General features: G+C 49.8%; 1 protein-coding gene across 1 annotated transcript in view; it reads left to right on the forward strand.

The window, feature by feature from the left end:
* MAML3 (mastermind-like 3 (Drosophila)) overlaps positions 1-16,458 on the forward strand; it is a 248,480-nt gene that overhangs the window by 224,251 nt on the left and 7,771 nt on the right. The window lies entirely within an intron of this gene.

The raw sequence follows: 16,458 nt of genomic DNA on the forward strand, positions 1-16,458 counted from the left end.
CGGGTGAGCTTTAACTAAGGCTGTCGCTGCACTTACAGTCACTGCAGAGAGCTATGGGACAGAGGTTCCCACTCTGCTGTGAGGAAGAACAACAGGAAGGCAGGGGCACCCCAGGAGCTCCCTAGACCGCTTCCCCCCGCGGCTTTTGAAGGCTTGGGGCTCTGCCTTGGCTTGTCTGCCGGTTTTAGTGGCTAGCCAAAGAAGCTGGAGTTTGCTGCAGGATTGTTTCTGGAAAGTCAGGGAGAGGAAGAATGGGGTTTATTTGTGGCTGTCTTTTTCCCGGGCATCGTCACTATACCGTTCTTCAGGTGGTGGTGTGTTTACCTTTTCAAGAGAGAAATGTCTCATCATAAGCAGTGAGAACTCATACGACTACCTCAGCTCAGAGTAACAGATGATTTTGGAAGGAAGCCAGCAAAGAAAACATGCCACTTACAGCTAAATAAAGATAATAATGCTAATTGATGAGTATAGGGCAACAATACACATTGCTAACGTGTTGTACTTGTTAAGGAGCTGATTTTTTTTGCAGCGACAAACCGAATGCTGAAATCTGCCGATTCTCTTACAATTTGGAGTTGTCTGACAGTTAGGCATGTATCACCATGCTGGCTAAGAATCACAAACCTTTTTATAAAGCTGAACTGTCTTACTAGGGTGCACAGTTATTCAGATAACAGTACATGGAAGCGCGAGCACTGCAGTTAAGTTGCCTGAGATGTCCGTGAGGTGTAAGCAGCACCGCACTCGGGAGTCCTGACGCTTCTGGCAGCAGTGTGGCCTTCCTGCCTTGCCGCTGGGTTTCTCACAGACAAAATTCCCCAGATCACACCCTGACTGTTGCCCATCTCTAGCAGTCCCTAAGCTGTTGGAGAAGAGGTCTGACAACTTGGGAAGAACTGGAGTCGGCCCACTGAAAGCACAGTAACTCGGTGAATATTAGCTTGGCGTTTTTCTGAAGGCAAAACCCCCACTGCATTTGATTCACCGATAAATAGCTGTCGGAACATGAGCAAAGTCCTTCTGTCTTTGTGCCTACCTGGGGTAACATTTGCTTATCAGCGTCTTCTGCTGTTTCCCAGAACTTGTTGGTAGCTGGTCCGTTTTGGTGAAGCCCAGGAAGGTGCCAGCACTGGGAGGGACAGTCAATCTGCTGGACACCACAGGTGCCAGTCTGTGTTGCAGATGATATCTCAGTGTTACGTATGTGTTTTCATGCACAATATCTAGACAATCAGATCTGGGGTCATTTGGTTGAAGACCAGTGAAAATTCAACAAAATGTTTCCACACAAAGGATACAGCTCAGCATTTTCAGTGGGCTGCCTTGGAGGTGTCTGAATGCTTTGATTTTTGGACACTGAGAAGCAGATGCGGGTCTGCAGAGACTCACAAAAATCGTGACACTCCTAGTAGTCATGAATGTACCTTTTATTTTAAACATTATGAACCTAGCTTACCAGCTGGAATATGGCACAGGAATCTCACCTCACCTGGTTTTTACAGGAATATTTGATTAGCAAGTTTGCTAACTAAGCAACAGAGCTGCTGAAAACAGTGACCCAGACCTGTTAAACCTGTCTTAAGTAAGAATCATGATTCATTTAGGTGCTTCCTAGTGTGTTCCCAGTTTATTGCAGTGTTGTAGGTAGTTTTGGAGGAAAAGATTTTTAAGATGCTAATGACAGAGTTACAGCTACAACCTAAGGGGAGGGGGAGCTAAACAAAAGAAGGATTCATTAGAGAACAAAAGAAACACTGGAGGCTTTGAACATAGGAGTCTCCCACACATTAACTAGGTGTACTGCCAATGCGCTACAGATGTGCGTTACATGAACACATAAGGTAATGATATGTCTACAAAGGGCTGAATGCATCTGTTTGATGTTTTGTAGTGAATTATATTTAAGCAGGTGGGAAGCTGCAAACTACCCAGTCTCTCCATATGTCAGAAATAAGATATTAAGAGGTCCAAAGATATCTTCTGCAGCTTTTGTAGAATCGCAGCTGACGGCCACACCACGTGTTGGTAAATTGGAGCCCTGCTCTACCATTGGGAAGTACAGCCTGTGGTTTCACAGGGGCACTGTTTGCTTTTCTTTGTGAAGGGTTTGAGGTATCAGCTCTCTGGACAAAGTCTTTTGAATTCAGGCAAGGGATAAAGTAGCTGGAAGGAAGGAGGCAACCCGTATCACTGGGGATTTCAGGGGCTCTCTTTTTTTTTTTTTCCATGGCTCATCAGGTGAATACTGGAGGGATGCTCAGAGGGGGGGCCAGGAGAGGAGAGCCCCGCTGGGCTGAAATGCCCTCTGGAGCAGCCCTGCAGAGGCAGGGCTGGGCTCCCCACATTCAGGACAAGGCACACACAGAGCTCCCAGCCAGCCCCTGCTTCCCTGAATACCACTGAATCAGCCTGGGGAGCAGGGGGTGTAGACAGCACCAATTTCCAAGGAGATTGTGCAGTTGTACTCAAAATAATTCCGCCTGCAATTCAGGATTTAGTCACTGAAATGTGGCTGCTGTGCCTGTAACCCAGGGTGTGGCAGAAGGAAGCCCAAGCTGAGTTATTTACACCACAAAGATGTATTGCAGGAGTTTGCCTGACAGTCTGGTTTGTGCTTTGCTGCAGAAAATGAAATTACATCCGAATCTAGGATTCAGACCCACTTGTGATCAGGACTGGGAGTTACACTAGCTTAACTGTAGTTTCTCTTGCTCTTTCTGAGGAGAGCACAGCTGGGAGCTGTGGATAAGATGTGGCTTTTGCTGGTGACTTCTACAACAGTGAGGTTGGACCCTTAGTAGGACGGGGCCAAGGAGATCTCAAGGGAAGCAAGAAAGGGGATAAGATTCTTGCCGCTGCAGAAAGGTCAGGGTCAGAATGAAAGTACCTTACTACAGATACCTATTTGTCTGTAGAGATGCAACCAAAATACTCCACTAAAAATCAAGTTCTTCAGATTTAGATTTCTTTACGTCTAGGTGAATAGGTATAGTTTTTCTCGTGCTGTTCCATCTTTCGCTATTGCACATCGGTTTCTCATTGAGCATTTGAATATAAAAGGTATTGGGGCTGGCTAGGAAGATCTTTAATTGTAGGTTGTTCCCCTTTTCATTGTACGTTATGAAAAAAATGTAGTAAGGAAATGTGAACGCTGGGCTAGAGGAGGTCACCAATAATCTATGCACCTGCCAATCCCATTAGCTCCTTTGGATTTTGCACTGTAGGGGCCTAAAGGAAATATGGCCTAAAAATAGCCGTCCAACTTATGAAAAGGAGGCAGCCAAACCTTCCTTCAGCTGAGCCGCAGCTGCCTGAGCATTTTGAGCAGCGGTAATAGAAAGCTGCAGTATGGAAGCTCTTTCCTTTTCTCAGGAGACTCTATTTTACAAAGGATAAAGAATGATGGATGAGAGATCTGCCCTGTTTTCAGTTAAGTAACTTCTAATACCACCTAAGAGGAAGCAGAAAGATTCTGTCATGCCATCAGCATTTTAGATACATGCAGAGCACAGCCTTGGTTTGGTGGCTGAGATTTTCAGTCACCAGTAGTCTGCCACGTACTGTTATTTTTTCAGATCAACATGTAGCTTTGCATTGGCACTCTGGGACACAGTCAAATTCACGGTGATGGTAGGGCTAATGGTTATATTAATGAAGGGCATAATTCTTTGCAAACAGGTTTTTTCTTCTTAATAACTTCAACAGGACTTTTCTGAGGTTTGTATTTTTCTATTCCAGGTTCTTTTTAAGTTACTGAGATAATGAAATTACAAGGATGAAAGTGGGGGCAGGGGGAACCCAACTCAAAGCCTGCAAAATAATTGCTGCATTTTTTCAAAAGAAGTCTGTAGTCTTCATTCACGTTAGTGATAGCTCAAACAAGGCACCGCAGTTGAGTGGCAACTGCACCAATTAGCAGTGCTGCTGTTGGTTTGTGAATTGCATGTGAAATGTAGAATTTGTCCAGAAGTGCTAATGCAAATTGCTCAACAAAAATGTGCCCTCTGTGTCAAGTCTTTTCACTTGTTCTGACACACTGATGTCTTCCCAGATTTCTCTGATCGGCAGATCCCTCTCTCGGTTGACAGCCACCAGAGCTCATAAAGTAATGGAAATATTTCTTGTTGCCATTAGCTGTGTTTCTGCAAAGAGGGCTACAAGCTACTGCTGGGACTGGTTACTTGCTATACAACATAATTTTGACTTTTATTTATAGGGCGTTGGGCTTCACATTTCTAGAATTAAGTGTTAAAAGCCCAGTAAATGTCTCAGATTTTACCTGCACAGAAGTTCAAAGACCTGGTTATCTGCCACGACAGTAATTTGGTCACTTTGCATGTGTTCAGCATCCTCTGTTATTGTATATGGCGATAACCTCTGTGCCTTACCGTATGAGGCTGAGTTACAATTGCCGTGGGAACTGTAACTTAGCATTTCCTGACTTTCTCAGCATACAGTATCTCATCCTAATATTGCGTCCTTTAAAAGAAGAAGTGGAGCAAGGGCACATTGAAATGTTGGTGTCCTCACACTGACAGAATATAAACCAGCATATTTAGCTGTGCGCAGATTTAAGTTGTATTTGTAACTGCTTGAGCTATGGTGGGTAGCACCTTTGAGTCATAATCACAGCTTAGGAGTCCCATTGTGCTAGGCTCCCTGCAGATGCAGGATGTAAATATATTTCCTTCCTCCCAAATACTTCCCACAAAAGTGGAAGATAAGAGATAACACAGAGAGACAAACACACCAGGGAGTACAAGGAAACAGAAAAGACTGCTGGACATCATGGAGACAGGAATTTCTACAAACGTCTACAAATGTAACTATACTGGGGGCAGAGTTCAGGGTCAGATTTGTATGATTTTGAGAATCTTCTCCCAGAAATGAAATGCAGCAGGGAGGAAAGCGTGAAGGCACTTCTAGCTAAAATGTAACATGTGGAAAAGAGCGGACTGATGGGGTGATGGAAAGTCTCAGCAGCAAATGAGAGAGGATGTGTGAGGTGGCACATGCTGCAGGTAGATTTGAGAGTAAGGGAGGGGGCTGAAATCCAAAAGAAGGGGAAGCCAAGAGAGGGTTGCAAAGAGAGAGATGGCACGGTCAAGATGACAGGCAAAGAAAATGACCTGGGCAGCAGCACTCGGGCTGTCTGCAAGCGAGGTAAGATTGCAACCGTCAGGGTGCAAGGTGACGAGAGCCTGGCTGTGGGACCCTGTAGGGAGGTTTGAGGCAAAGCTGACAACCAGGTTATGGGCTGAGTGACAGGCAAGTGATGGTCTTGTCCACAGGGATTGAAGAAACAGGAAGGAGAGGAGACCTAGGGAGTAGGGCAAGAGCCTACTTTGAGCTTCAGCTGACAGATGATCCCAAAGGCAGGGTGTGAATTTAGTTGGAACAGACGGGAACTGGCCGGGGACGGAGAGGTAGGTCTGTGAGTTGCTGGCGTAGAGAAGGTCCTTGAATGTGCACAGAGAGTGAGCTTGCTCAGAGATACGAGTGAGAGGGAAAGGAGACGAGGGACGAGGGCACAGACCCACAGAACGGCAGCGGGTGGGCGGGTGAGTAGCGACGAACTAGCCCGAGTAACACTGAGCAAGCAACTGAAGGTGCTGGAATCAAGTAGGAGCACTGGGAAAGGAGGACCAGATTTCCAGTGGAGTGTGGTCAGCGGCACCAGAAGGAGCTGACAGGCTATGGCAGCGAGCCTGGTGTAATAGCGCAGAGCTGCAGCCAGACAAAGGATATTAGAGACCCTGTGATAGTGGTTTCTGCGACAGGCGAGAAGTGAAAGCCTCTTTGGAGAAGAACCTGTGGTGGAGATGGAGACTAAATGCAGTCTAAATCACATAAATCATAGTAGGCAGCACACTCAATAAGCTTAGAGATGACAGTGAGAAGAGAGATAGGGTGAGAGCTGGAGAGTCGCTTGGAGTCAAGGGTTGTTTGGAATTTTTTTTTTATTTTTTTTTTAAAGCATAAAGATAAAGCATGCTTGTGCTGCAAGGGGAAGGAGCGAGAGGAGAGCGAGATACAAAGAAGAAGGAGGCAGATAGAGGCAAGAGAGATGAGAATACAGGACACAGTGAGGTTGCCAGGACAAGCAGAAGGGCTGGGGACCACTGCTGAGGCCACCGCCTCTGTGGCCAGGAGGGGAGAGCCGGGCAGGACGTGAAGGAAAGCAAGCAGGGGGGAGAGGGAGAGCATGTCTCGCTTTGTTAAGTCTCTCATGGGAGAGATCAACACAGTCCTGTGCAAGGACCAGTCTCCAGTGAAGGCAGGAGAAGGCAGGGCTCGAGGAGCGAGTGAAGGGCTGCAAAAAGGCAGCTTGGATTGCAGCTGTGAGGGCTAGTTGAGCTGGTGAACATGAGTGTGCATTAGGATGATGGCAGGATAGAAGGAGGCAAAAAAGCATTCGTGGCGTGGAGGAAGTAAAAAAAAAAGGGGGGGGGGGGGTTTAAAGCTTAAGCGGTAAGTGTCTCAGAAGAGGTATCAAGGATATCCAGAAAGCCTCAGATGGTATGAATAAGGGCTTGATCAGCAGAGGAAGCTATGCCTTGGGAGACCTGGACGTCTAGGGATAAAGTCAGTACTGCCAAAAGCTGAGCTGAGTTAGGCTTTGCGAAAGAAATTAATTCAATAGTGGAGTTTTCCTTAGCCATATAAATAAAGGAGACCTCAGAGAGAAGGGAGGAACCATGCAGTGTGGAGCACGTCAAGGTTAAAGACAATCTAGGCATAGCCCAAATCAGAATACCTTGACTCAGTTTTCACTAGGGCTAATAAGATTGAATGTCAAAACGAAGGCCAGGTGACTAATCGAAACGCAAAGGCCATGTCCAAGGTGGAAGAAAAATCAAAAGAGTTTCAAGTATTGGAAGTAGGGGATCTGGGTAGCCTGGATTTAAGCATGTTAAAAGAAGTAGCTCATGAAATCATAGACCTGGTGTGCCATCCCAGCCACCTCAGCTTATCAGCAGCTAGTTATTTGAAACCACAGCAAAGATAATGCTGCAGTGGAAGACCACTTCACTTGGTCTTGCCAGCTACCTTTTGGAAACATTTGGCTCTCGATTTTAGACTGAAATACCACCTGCAGAGAGGCTGCGCAGACAAGTGTCTGCAAGAAAGACAAGGGAGTTATTCCAACTCTTTGAAGTCTGTGTCAGACAGGGGAAGATCATGGAATTTATGCATTAATTTGTACAGGTGACCATTCCTCATAAGCACCAGTGCATCTGCTTTGGTGCTTTTCTCAGTCACACTCATCATCTGCCAGAGCCCACCAGAAAACCGAGGTGCTGCATGTACGTGGCACGCTCTCCCTCTGTGCTTCTTGTGGGCATGGAGCAGAAAGAAGTCCTCGCTTCGCCCGAGTCCTTCTGGTGTGCGATCTTCCTCCCATGAGGGCACGATGTGAATGAGCTAGAAAACAGTGGTATTAAAAGAACAGTTGTGCTCTGCAGATCGTTCCCTTGCAAAGCAAGTTGTGCCAGGAAATGCCGATAAAGATAATGCAGCTTTACTGTGAGCACCAGGGACGTGGCATATGCACTCCCTGACCCCTCACTGCATTTCTGCCAGGCCAGAAGCCAGCAACAGAGCCACTGACAGTGCAGGGTTGGTCCCTGGAGGCATGCAGAAAGAGGGCCACTTTGTGAGAGCCCCAAACCTTTGCTCTAAATTTTTCTGTGGATTTTTTTTTTGTCTTGGCAGAAGCAACAACGTGGGGTGATTGCAGCCTCTTCCCAATTTTTGAGGTAAGGTGCCTTCTGCATATGGGAAGGAGAGCATATGGCCCACTGTGTTTATTTCTCAGCCAGGATTCTTTCAGGCTTGGCAAATTACATGCTGCTTGCTGAGGAGCAACATAAGTGCCAAGTTTGAATTTCTAAAAATGAAAGGGATTTCATTTATCACAGCACAGAGAAAAGGATCTGAAAAACGCCCTTAAGTGTGAAAAATACCTTTTGTTTATGCTCAAACAAAACAACCAAGTAGAAATGTAACGAAATTTCACCTAGAGTAACAAAAAAAATCTCTGCAATCTTCGCAGGAGACTTCAGGCAGCTTCTGCCAGGCATGAGCTAGAGCCAGGCTCCGTGAAATACCTCAACAACCGGCGAACTCCGTGGGGTACAAGGTGATAATGCGGTACAGGCTCAGGCCATTACAAGGAAAGGGGCTGCCTGGTAATGGGTTAGCGTTTGCTGCTAGAGAGCTCCATTAGAGCATCTTTTCCTCATACTTTTGCTTTTTCCAGGCCCCGCATTTTTCCCTGTGTGTGCTAGAAGCTTTTCTTTCTCTTATAGCATTTATTTTTATTGTGTCATTTTCCCTCTGTTCCCCCTCTTCATTGGCCCTGTGCAACTGTTTGTTTAAACCATTTGCCTGCTTTCATCTTCCATTTTTCTTCTCTCCCCCTTCCCGGGGGCTCTCTAGCCGTGATTATCCTTACGCTTCACATTAGCTTTCCTCCCTCCTGCTCAAGGATGGACTCAAACGGGGCACTGATTAAAGCTAAAACCTTTAGCAGGAGAATTTCTAACAGGCACTGGCTTCGGGTCCAGCCGCCTCCGTGAGCTCAGTTCTCGCTCCGCTCTGCTCCTGGACCAGCTTCCGAAGCCCCAGGAAATTTGACGAGAGAGGGCCAAGCTGGCGCCGCGAGGGCAGTCGCAGCTCCTCTGGAATGGCCCGATTTGTACCTTTGGAAGTCCTCAGCTATGCCTGTGGTAGAAGGCGGCAGGCACAGGGTGTGGAAAAGCTATTGTGTGGGCTGGTTTTTCAACTCTCTCCTCCTGCCGTTTGCTCCCCGACGGTTGCCGCTTGCTTTCAGAGTGGTAGGGCGTGCTGTGAAATGCCGTGACGGCACAGCCTCACGCAGCAGTCTCTGAGGGCAGTAATTACAGCCTTCATAATGTGCATAAAATATAAGGTTGGGCACTTCGGTGTTTCTTCAAATCCTCACCCTCCTTCCCTCCCTGTCGCCAGCCCTGCTCAGGGGCCGGAGCTCAGAAACGGGTGCTGTGGCTGTGGGCAGGTGTCGGAGAGCTCGGCTGCGGAGACTGTGCCAAGAGGCCGGTTAGGGGCTGGCGTTGCGGCACGGCGGCGGCCCCCTCGCACCTCTTGCCCTGAAACACAAATGCCAGGTGGCCGCTCTTCAGGGAAAGGAGGGCTGTTCCGTACTCCTGCGGGGTGGGAGCCGTACGTGGGAGTAACCTCTGAGTAACTGATGCGCTGTAAAACCGCACCTGGGCTTGCCTCACGGAAACTCGTCTGTGCAGCCGTTCCCTCTGCGGGTCAAATTAATGCCTTGATTAACCCCATTAGTTCACTCCGGCGAGAAAATTATGTAAAATACCATTTCACTGGACCATGAACGCCAGTGCAAATGACTCAAGAGCAGGTGAGATTGCAGAGCGGGAGGATTCATTCCTGTTGCAGGGGCTGGGTGGGAGCATCCAAAGCTGCCCCCGCTGCCTCACAGACCTGCCAGAGTCGCAAGGGCTCTGCGCCCGCTCGGGTCTCGGCTCCTCCGGGCCAGCTGGCAGCACGGTCGCTAGCCCCTGCCATAACACAGCACGTGTGGGCATATCCATGGGGACTCGCCCAGGACCGTGAGGTTCGCGTCCCATAGGCGACCGAGCGGGTACCAGGTGATAACCGTAGCCTTGCAAGAGGCTCTGCTTGAGCCAGGACTTGTAACTCATTAAAGCAAATAAGAAGAGCTCATCTTAATTTCACACTTCACAGATGTTTTTATAATTGTATACTTATTTCTCCCTTTTTGAGAGAGATGTATGTAAAGAGGATATTTTGAGTTTAATTTGGGCTGGTCCATTTTTTTTCTCCTAAAAATAGTAAGACCAATAAAAAATTGCAATTACAAGGCAACTAGTTATTTGAGATAAATGAACAGTTCTTCCTCAGTGCACAAACCCAACCATTATATCATTACGCTCCGTTCCTTGGAACTAGCTGGTGAAACTGAGGATAAACAAAACTGAAAAGCAGGAGTGATTTCCCCTGCAAAGGTTTCTTTCTTGGGGGAGGGGGGGGAAACGCCAGAGTTGTTATTTGTAAAAGAGGAAATGAGCCTGGTTTAATTACACTGGTTGAAGTTCAATAGCATTCTGTTGAAACGCTGGGTTTCTGAATCCCACCAGCGGTGCTCAGGATTTGCCGAGTCAAACCACTGTGCTGAAGCAGAATTGGGTGCACGGGAAGGCAGGGCTCCTGGTGCCACCCGGTAAAACGATGTCCCCTTCTGCCTCGCAGTCTTTGAGACGAGCTTCTCACAGTCTTTAGCTCTTAAATGGTATTAGAAAAACGGTCGCTCATTTTAGAACCCTTTGTTATCTACTTTGCCACCAGAAATTAAGAACTTGGTCCCCCTGATGAACGAACAAAAATACACAGAAGTAACAGTCTGACAGATCCTGTTTGTTCTGTGGAAAGAATAAACTGTATTGAAAACACAGGGAGGAGAGATGGAGGCGAAGGGAGGTGAAAGGAAAACAAATTGGCTGCATGCAGGGGTCTGGTGTCAAACGTCAGAAGGATCTTGTTCGCTCAGATACTATATGAAAGACCATGGCAACCGGGGGCCAGGGGAGAGAGGAGAGGTTTGTAGCCCCTCCCTGAGGCTGGATGACAGAGGAAATAAATAGGTGAAGCAATCCACTCTCTGCAGGGCCTGCTGCCCGAGTCAGAGTTGTAAACCAGCATATTCCGTCCCTTCGTCCTGTACGCCTGCTCTTTCAAGGGAAAAAAAAAAAAAAAAAAAGACTGAAATGAATGGATTTGTAATTCCCTTAGTCTGTCATATGGTACCGTTCTGCAAAAGGTGGCTTTGCTTTGGGCAGCCTGATTTAGAGAGAGGGATTAAGATCCCTGCCAGACACAATAAGTAACAACATTACAAGGAATTTGATAGAAATATTTCAAGGAAGGGGGGGAATATAGGAACGTGCTTTCAGGCTGCTCTGAAAACACTGGGTAGAGATGATGTTTTACTCTGACATAGTAAATGGAAAGGGAGTAGTATTTCTGATCTCAGTAATAGGCTGGAGACCCTGTTTTTTAACACATATACACACACACACACACACTCTCTCACGCAGTACCCAAGAGCCCCACGATAAAGGAGTAGTGCCCGTCAGCGTAGCACCAGCCTGGTGCAGGAGGGCCAGTTGCCTCTGCGGGTGCCAGGGAGCAGCAGCCGAGAGCTGTGCGGAGGTAAGGGCAGACAGTGCTGTTCTATCTTGTACATCGCAGGCCATTCAATTGCACCGCTAAGTTGTGTTTATCCAGAAAGGCTGTCACCCCTGAAGACATCAAAATGTGGAGATCTGCCATTTCTGATGGGTAATGAAATCAGAGTGTAAAATTTGATTCTTCTTTCTGATTTGAATCTGTCTTCAGCTTCCAGCCCTTGTATCTGGTTTTGCCTTCTTCACCGGATAAAAGAACTTCTTTAAAGGATTTCTTCCCCCGTGAAGGTATTTTTATACTCCATGGTCAAAGCATCTCTCAGTTTTCTTTGTGGTAAGCTAAATGGATTGAGCTCTTTAAGTCACTCACTGGCAGACACTTTCTGCCTCAAATCATTTTTGTGTCTTCTTTTTCTGCTCTGACTCTAAAGTGTAGACGTATGCTTGTATACATTTTTCTGGTATCGTTCTTCTAATGCAGTATGCAGGATAAGCCACCTCCTGGCTTCTATTTGCTCTTCCGCTTTTTGTATATTCAAGGATCGCATTAGTTCACATACCGCAGAACGGCACAGCGAGCTCATGCCTGACTGTCCGTTTTGCACATTAAGACCCTGCTTTCAAGCCCCCTCTTCCCTGGGGTCCCGCTCTGCCCCCCCGGCCTTCAGCAGCAGCAGCAGAGCCAGCTCACTATGTCCCAGGGCTCTGATCATCAGGCTGTGCACGGAGGGCCGATGAGGAGGCTTGGCCGGTCCCTGCCTGGGCTTACCCGCACCCGGCTGCCCGGCTCTCGGGGCATCAGCTGGTGGTCGTTCTGCTTGTTCTGAAAGAAAATTGTGTGATTGCTTTTAGCTGTAGTTGGGAGATTGAATGACATAGGGAAGGAATAAATCGCTGCCTGATAAGGAAGAGGCATAGAAGATTTGAGACAAAGAGGAAAATACCTTTTCCACTCCCCTTTGTTCTGTTTTTAAAGTCACTTATGCTTAATGTGCATAACTGTACTTATATGCGTGCACATCACCCCTGAACTCCTGCGGAGGATCCCCTCACTCCAGTAGGTCCCTGGAAATACACTGGGAGGACACAGGATTTATGCTCCTGTTGCTTAACTAAGGATCAGATTATCAACAGAGGGCAACTCCCATGTAGGCGTTAACTAAGCAGCCAGATCCCTACAAAAGTTCATCTTACTGGGTGCTCTGGAACTATAAAAACCTGTCCAGACGTGTTATGGTGACCGTTTGGAAATTGTGGCTCTTTTTTGGCTCCGCGAATGGCAGCTCGGCTCTTTCAATACCCGGTTTTGCTCCCAGGGGCCGAGCACTCGATTCTGGCCGTGGGCTGCTGTAGAAGCGGGTGGCTGAGGATGCAGAGACAGGAGGGGTCCCGGCAGGGTCCCTGGCAGGCTTAGCCAGCGCCAGCGTGTGCGTTTGAACTCGCTCTGCGGCACGGCCGAGTCAGGGGAAGAGGCCTTGGCATCGTGCCCCCTCACGTAACCGGCCTTTCGGCTTCTCCTGCCCCTCAGTAAGGACTTCACGGCAGAGCTACAGCTTCCCCGTTCCCGGCTGGAGCGCATGTAACTCTGCACGAGCCACCGTTATCAGGACGGAGCTGTTTGCCACCTGCGAGTAGCCCACGGTGGCTTCGGGTGTTGTTGAAAGTAGCCAGAGTGAAAAAACAGAAGTCACGTTGTACCGTCTTCCCAGATGTGACAGGCTAATGAGAGACAGGCTGAAAATACAGCATGTGGACATCTTGTCCCTGGTTTCGGGGACTACATGCCCACACCTATACAGGGCACCCCTGTATGTGAGCACAGGGCCCTGGGGGAAGGAGCTGAGTTGTCCCCTGGCTGCTGCAGATGTCCGGGGGATCCCTCCGGAGCGGCGGCAGCCTGAGTCACCGTACGGTGAGTCAGGCTGTGGGCATGGGCCGCTGGGTACCAGCGCTGTCAGCTGCGGAGGTGATGTGCGGCCGGGAGCTGGTTAGCCGGGGTGCTGGTGAGGGCGTCTGGAGAGCGAAGAGGCAGCAGTGCCAGTTGGCGGAGGAAGGAAAATGCAGACGCAGAGGCAGGGCGGAGGGTGTAGGAAGGAGAAAGGGACAGCAGGGAATGAGGAGCAAGAGGTCAAAGGGAAGGAAGGCTCGGGGTGCAGTAGGAGGATGAGGGAGCTGGCAGGCAGCGCAGGAGCAAAAAAGATTGTCAGTGAAGCTTGGATTAATTTGGTTTTGAAGCTCTAGAACTGTGGAAGTGCTGCACTTAGCCCGAGTTGCTTGACTCGGTGCTTGGCTCCTGTGGTGAGACTGCATCTGACCTGGAGCAGGCGTGGTTTACAAGAGCCATGTAGAGCCCAGTGTTGCTTCTTTTGTCACCAGTTCCCAGCCACATGCATGTCCCCCCCAGCCCACTTCCACGTTTCATCTCTGTGCAGGACCTGCAGAGGGAAGAGTGGAAGGAGGGTGGGTGTGCACACCCGTGGCTGGGGAGCTGAAGCAACCCACAAAGCCTGTGTGGCCCCGTGCCGCTGCCAGGACTGGGCAGGGTTGTACAACCCCTCTCGGAGGTTAACAGCAGCAGTGCTGGGCTGCAGAGGTGCTCTTGGTAAAGAGCTCTGCTCCCAGGTGCTAAGGAGCATTTTCCTGCCTGCGGAGACCTTTTGCCTGGGCTGTGCTCCTGTTTTCAGGACACGTAACCCAGGGCTGCTCCCGGTGATGTCAGCGGGGCCTTTCATCATTGGTTGGGAAGAGCTTTCGCCAAAAAAAATGGAAAGGAAAAGAAATATTCCGGGCGGGAGGGTGGTGTTCTGGCTTGATGAAGAAGGCCTGGCTTTAAACCTGTTATTAAAACTGGAAACAGGAAATTTTCACTCTGACTAGGTAAACCCTTGTACCTCGAAATGACTAAACGCACAACACTGGAAGTAACACCTTTGTGCTAATCTTCGTATTTCCTCCAGCTGCTGCATGGTGCACGGGGCTCATGTCAGCTGGCGGGGCTCCTTTCAAAGCTTTCTTTCTTTTTAGACTCTAGAATTAACTTACAACGTAATACGATACAGAATAGAGAGCCTTCTGCGGCACTACCGTGGGGTGAACGTGTCCCTCAGCCGTACCCCTGCGTGCATAAGAGCCAGGACAGTAGTTCGGTAGTGAGATTGTTTTGAAGGTGATTCAGTGAGGACTTGGGCCGCAGCCCCAAAGGCAGCTGTGCGCCGAGGCTGGGCGGAGGAAGCTCGGAGTGATGTCACTTCACAGCATGCCCTTTGGCTCCCGGGTTCCCCCCCCTTTTCTTTTTCCTTGTAGTGGCTGCAGCAAAGGCTCCATTATTTGGCAGCGTGGCATTGCTTTTGTCTATAAATGGAAGCAGTTGGCCCGTCTCCCAGTATAACACAAGATAGTCCTGTGCATCAGTTATGCAATCTGTAGCGTGATGACTTCATCAGAAGCCGGGGGAGGGCCAGGGGGGTGGTAGGAAAAAGCCTTTACCGTCAGCTCTGCTGGAGACAGCTGATGTCTGCGTGTCCCCCAAAGCAAAGAAAGCGGGAGCTCGGTGACAGGGGTGGGTGAGAGGGCTGGGTGCAAGAGCAGCTGAGGGATCGTGAGCGGGTGCGTTTTCCTCACCCCTGCTCCGGGAAGCCCCCCGCAGCTGCCGCAGCCCTCGCCCTTAGGGTGCTGCGGGGACCACGCTTGACCAGGTTGTAAAGCGCAGCCAGAGATGGGACCGGGGGAGAAGTGGAAAGAGGAGCGGGGAGGGAACTTTCAAACCAGGGCAGTTGTTAAAAAGAGAAAGAACCTGAATATCGGAGAGCTGCCTTTCGGCAGAGAGCCCTTCAGGGAGTATCTGTGCAAAGTAGAGATGTGGACAAATTGTACTTTCTTGTTATTTCCTCAGAAGGGTCCTTGGAAACCTGACCTTCATGCAGAAAGGCTGTTCCTAATTTCCCAAGCTACACTCAAGCATTGATTTTAACCCTTTCATTGACCGGGTTGGGGGGGGTGTCATAAGATTACTTTTCTAGACATTCCCAATCACACAGTAATTGACATAACTCGAACCACCAGTGAAGCAGATGAATCTAAACCCCACCCCGGCATGCTTTGCACAAAGGATCCTGAAGTGGTATAGGTCCTTTCCATCAAGTTAGTGTTTTCGAATGAGTACCCGTCTCTAGAAGACAATTAAAGAGCTTCTAACAAGCAAATGCTAAGACTGGTCCTGCCAAGTGAACTGCTCTCTGCGGTGCTTCCTCTGGCTTACTTAGCCCAGCAGAGGTGAAGACCGCTCGTATCACCCACCACAAGCTGGTATGTGCTAGTAGCTTTCCCAATACTTGGTAAAAGGTGGTCCTGCCCCGCAGAGCAACTCTTGCACAGTTTTTTTGTCTTACGGGAAGCCGGCCTGAGCTAACCACAGCGTTACTCATCTCTCCCTCACCAGGCAGTCCCCGTGCGTCCCGGCCTACGGTGATGAAGGGACGGTGAGGGCAGGCTGCCCGGCTTCAGGTGTAAGCGATGCCGGGGAAGGGCAGAATGCCCAGAGCCAGCCCCACGGTGAGGGGTGCCGGATCTGGGGCTCCGGGTCTCCCACGCTGGCCGAGCGCAGGCTGCGAGGGTGACCCAGGACGAGTCCCTGCTGCGGGTCCTCCTCTGGGACACGGAGCAGCGCTGCTCTGTCGCAGGGGCAACGCGGGCTGCGAGGGGCTCGGGTACTAGCTAGCGCGTGGAAGGTAGATGGGAGAGAAGAGAAAATCCTTAAGCTCTTTTACAGCAAGGAGCACCCGGAGTAAGGACTGGGCAACCAGCGCTACGCCTGCTGCTTTGTAATCACCCCCCCCAATCGTTATTTTTTGAGATTCGGCCCTAGCCGGCCATCTGGTTTTGAGCAAGGCTCGCTCCGTAGTGCTGAAGGCAGGCGCTGGGCTGTAGTCAGCTGCCTCTTCCCCTGGCAGCGGGACAGCCCGGTGTTACAGCCCCGCCGGACGGGCTCCGCGGCAGCTCGGGGCGGGGGGGGACACACAGTTGTAAAGACACCAGCTCCCGGAACCGCTGCGGACCCCCGGGAACGCTCCCCGCCGTCCCACGCCCGCTCCGTTGCTGCCCCCCCGGGGCGGGGACAGGGTGTGTGTGTGGGGGGTGTCCAGCCTCTCCCCGGCCCCCCTCGCCCGTACCGGGGAGAGGCCGGTCCCGCTCCGCCGGGCTGGGCCGTGCCGTGCCGTACCGTACCGGGCCGGTCGGTGCCGCG

Source organism: Haliaeetus leucocephalus, unplaced genomic scaffold, assembly GCF_000737465.1.
Source record: "Haliaeetus leucocephalus isolate CR32 unplaced genomic scaffold, Haliaeetus_leucocephalus-4.0 Scaffold924, whole genome shotgun sequence".
Classification (NCBI taxonomy): domain Eukaryota; kingdom Metazoa; phylum Chordata; class Aves; order Accipitriformes; family Accipitridae; genus Haliaeetus; species Haliaeetus leucocephalus.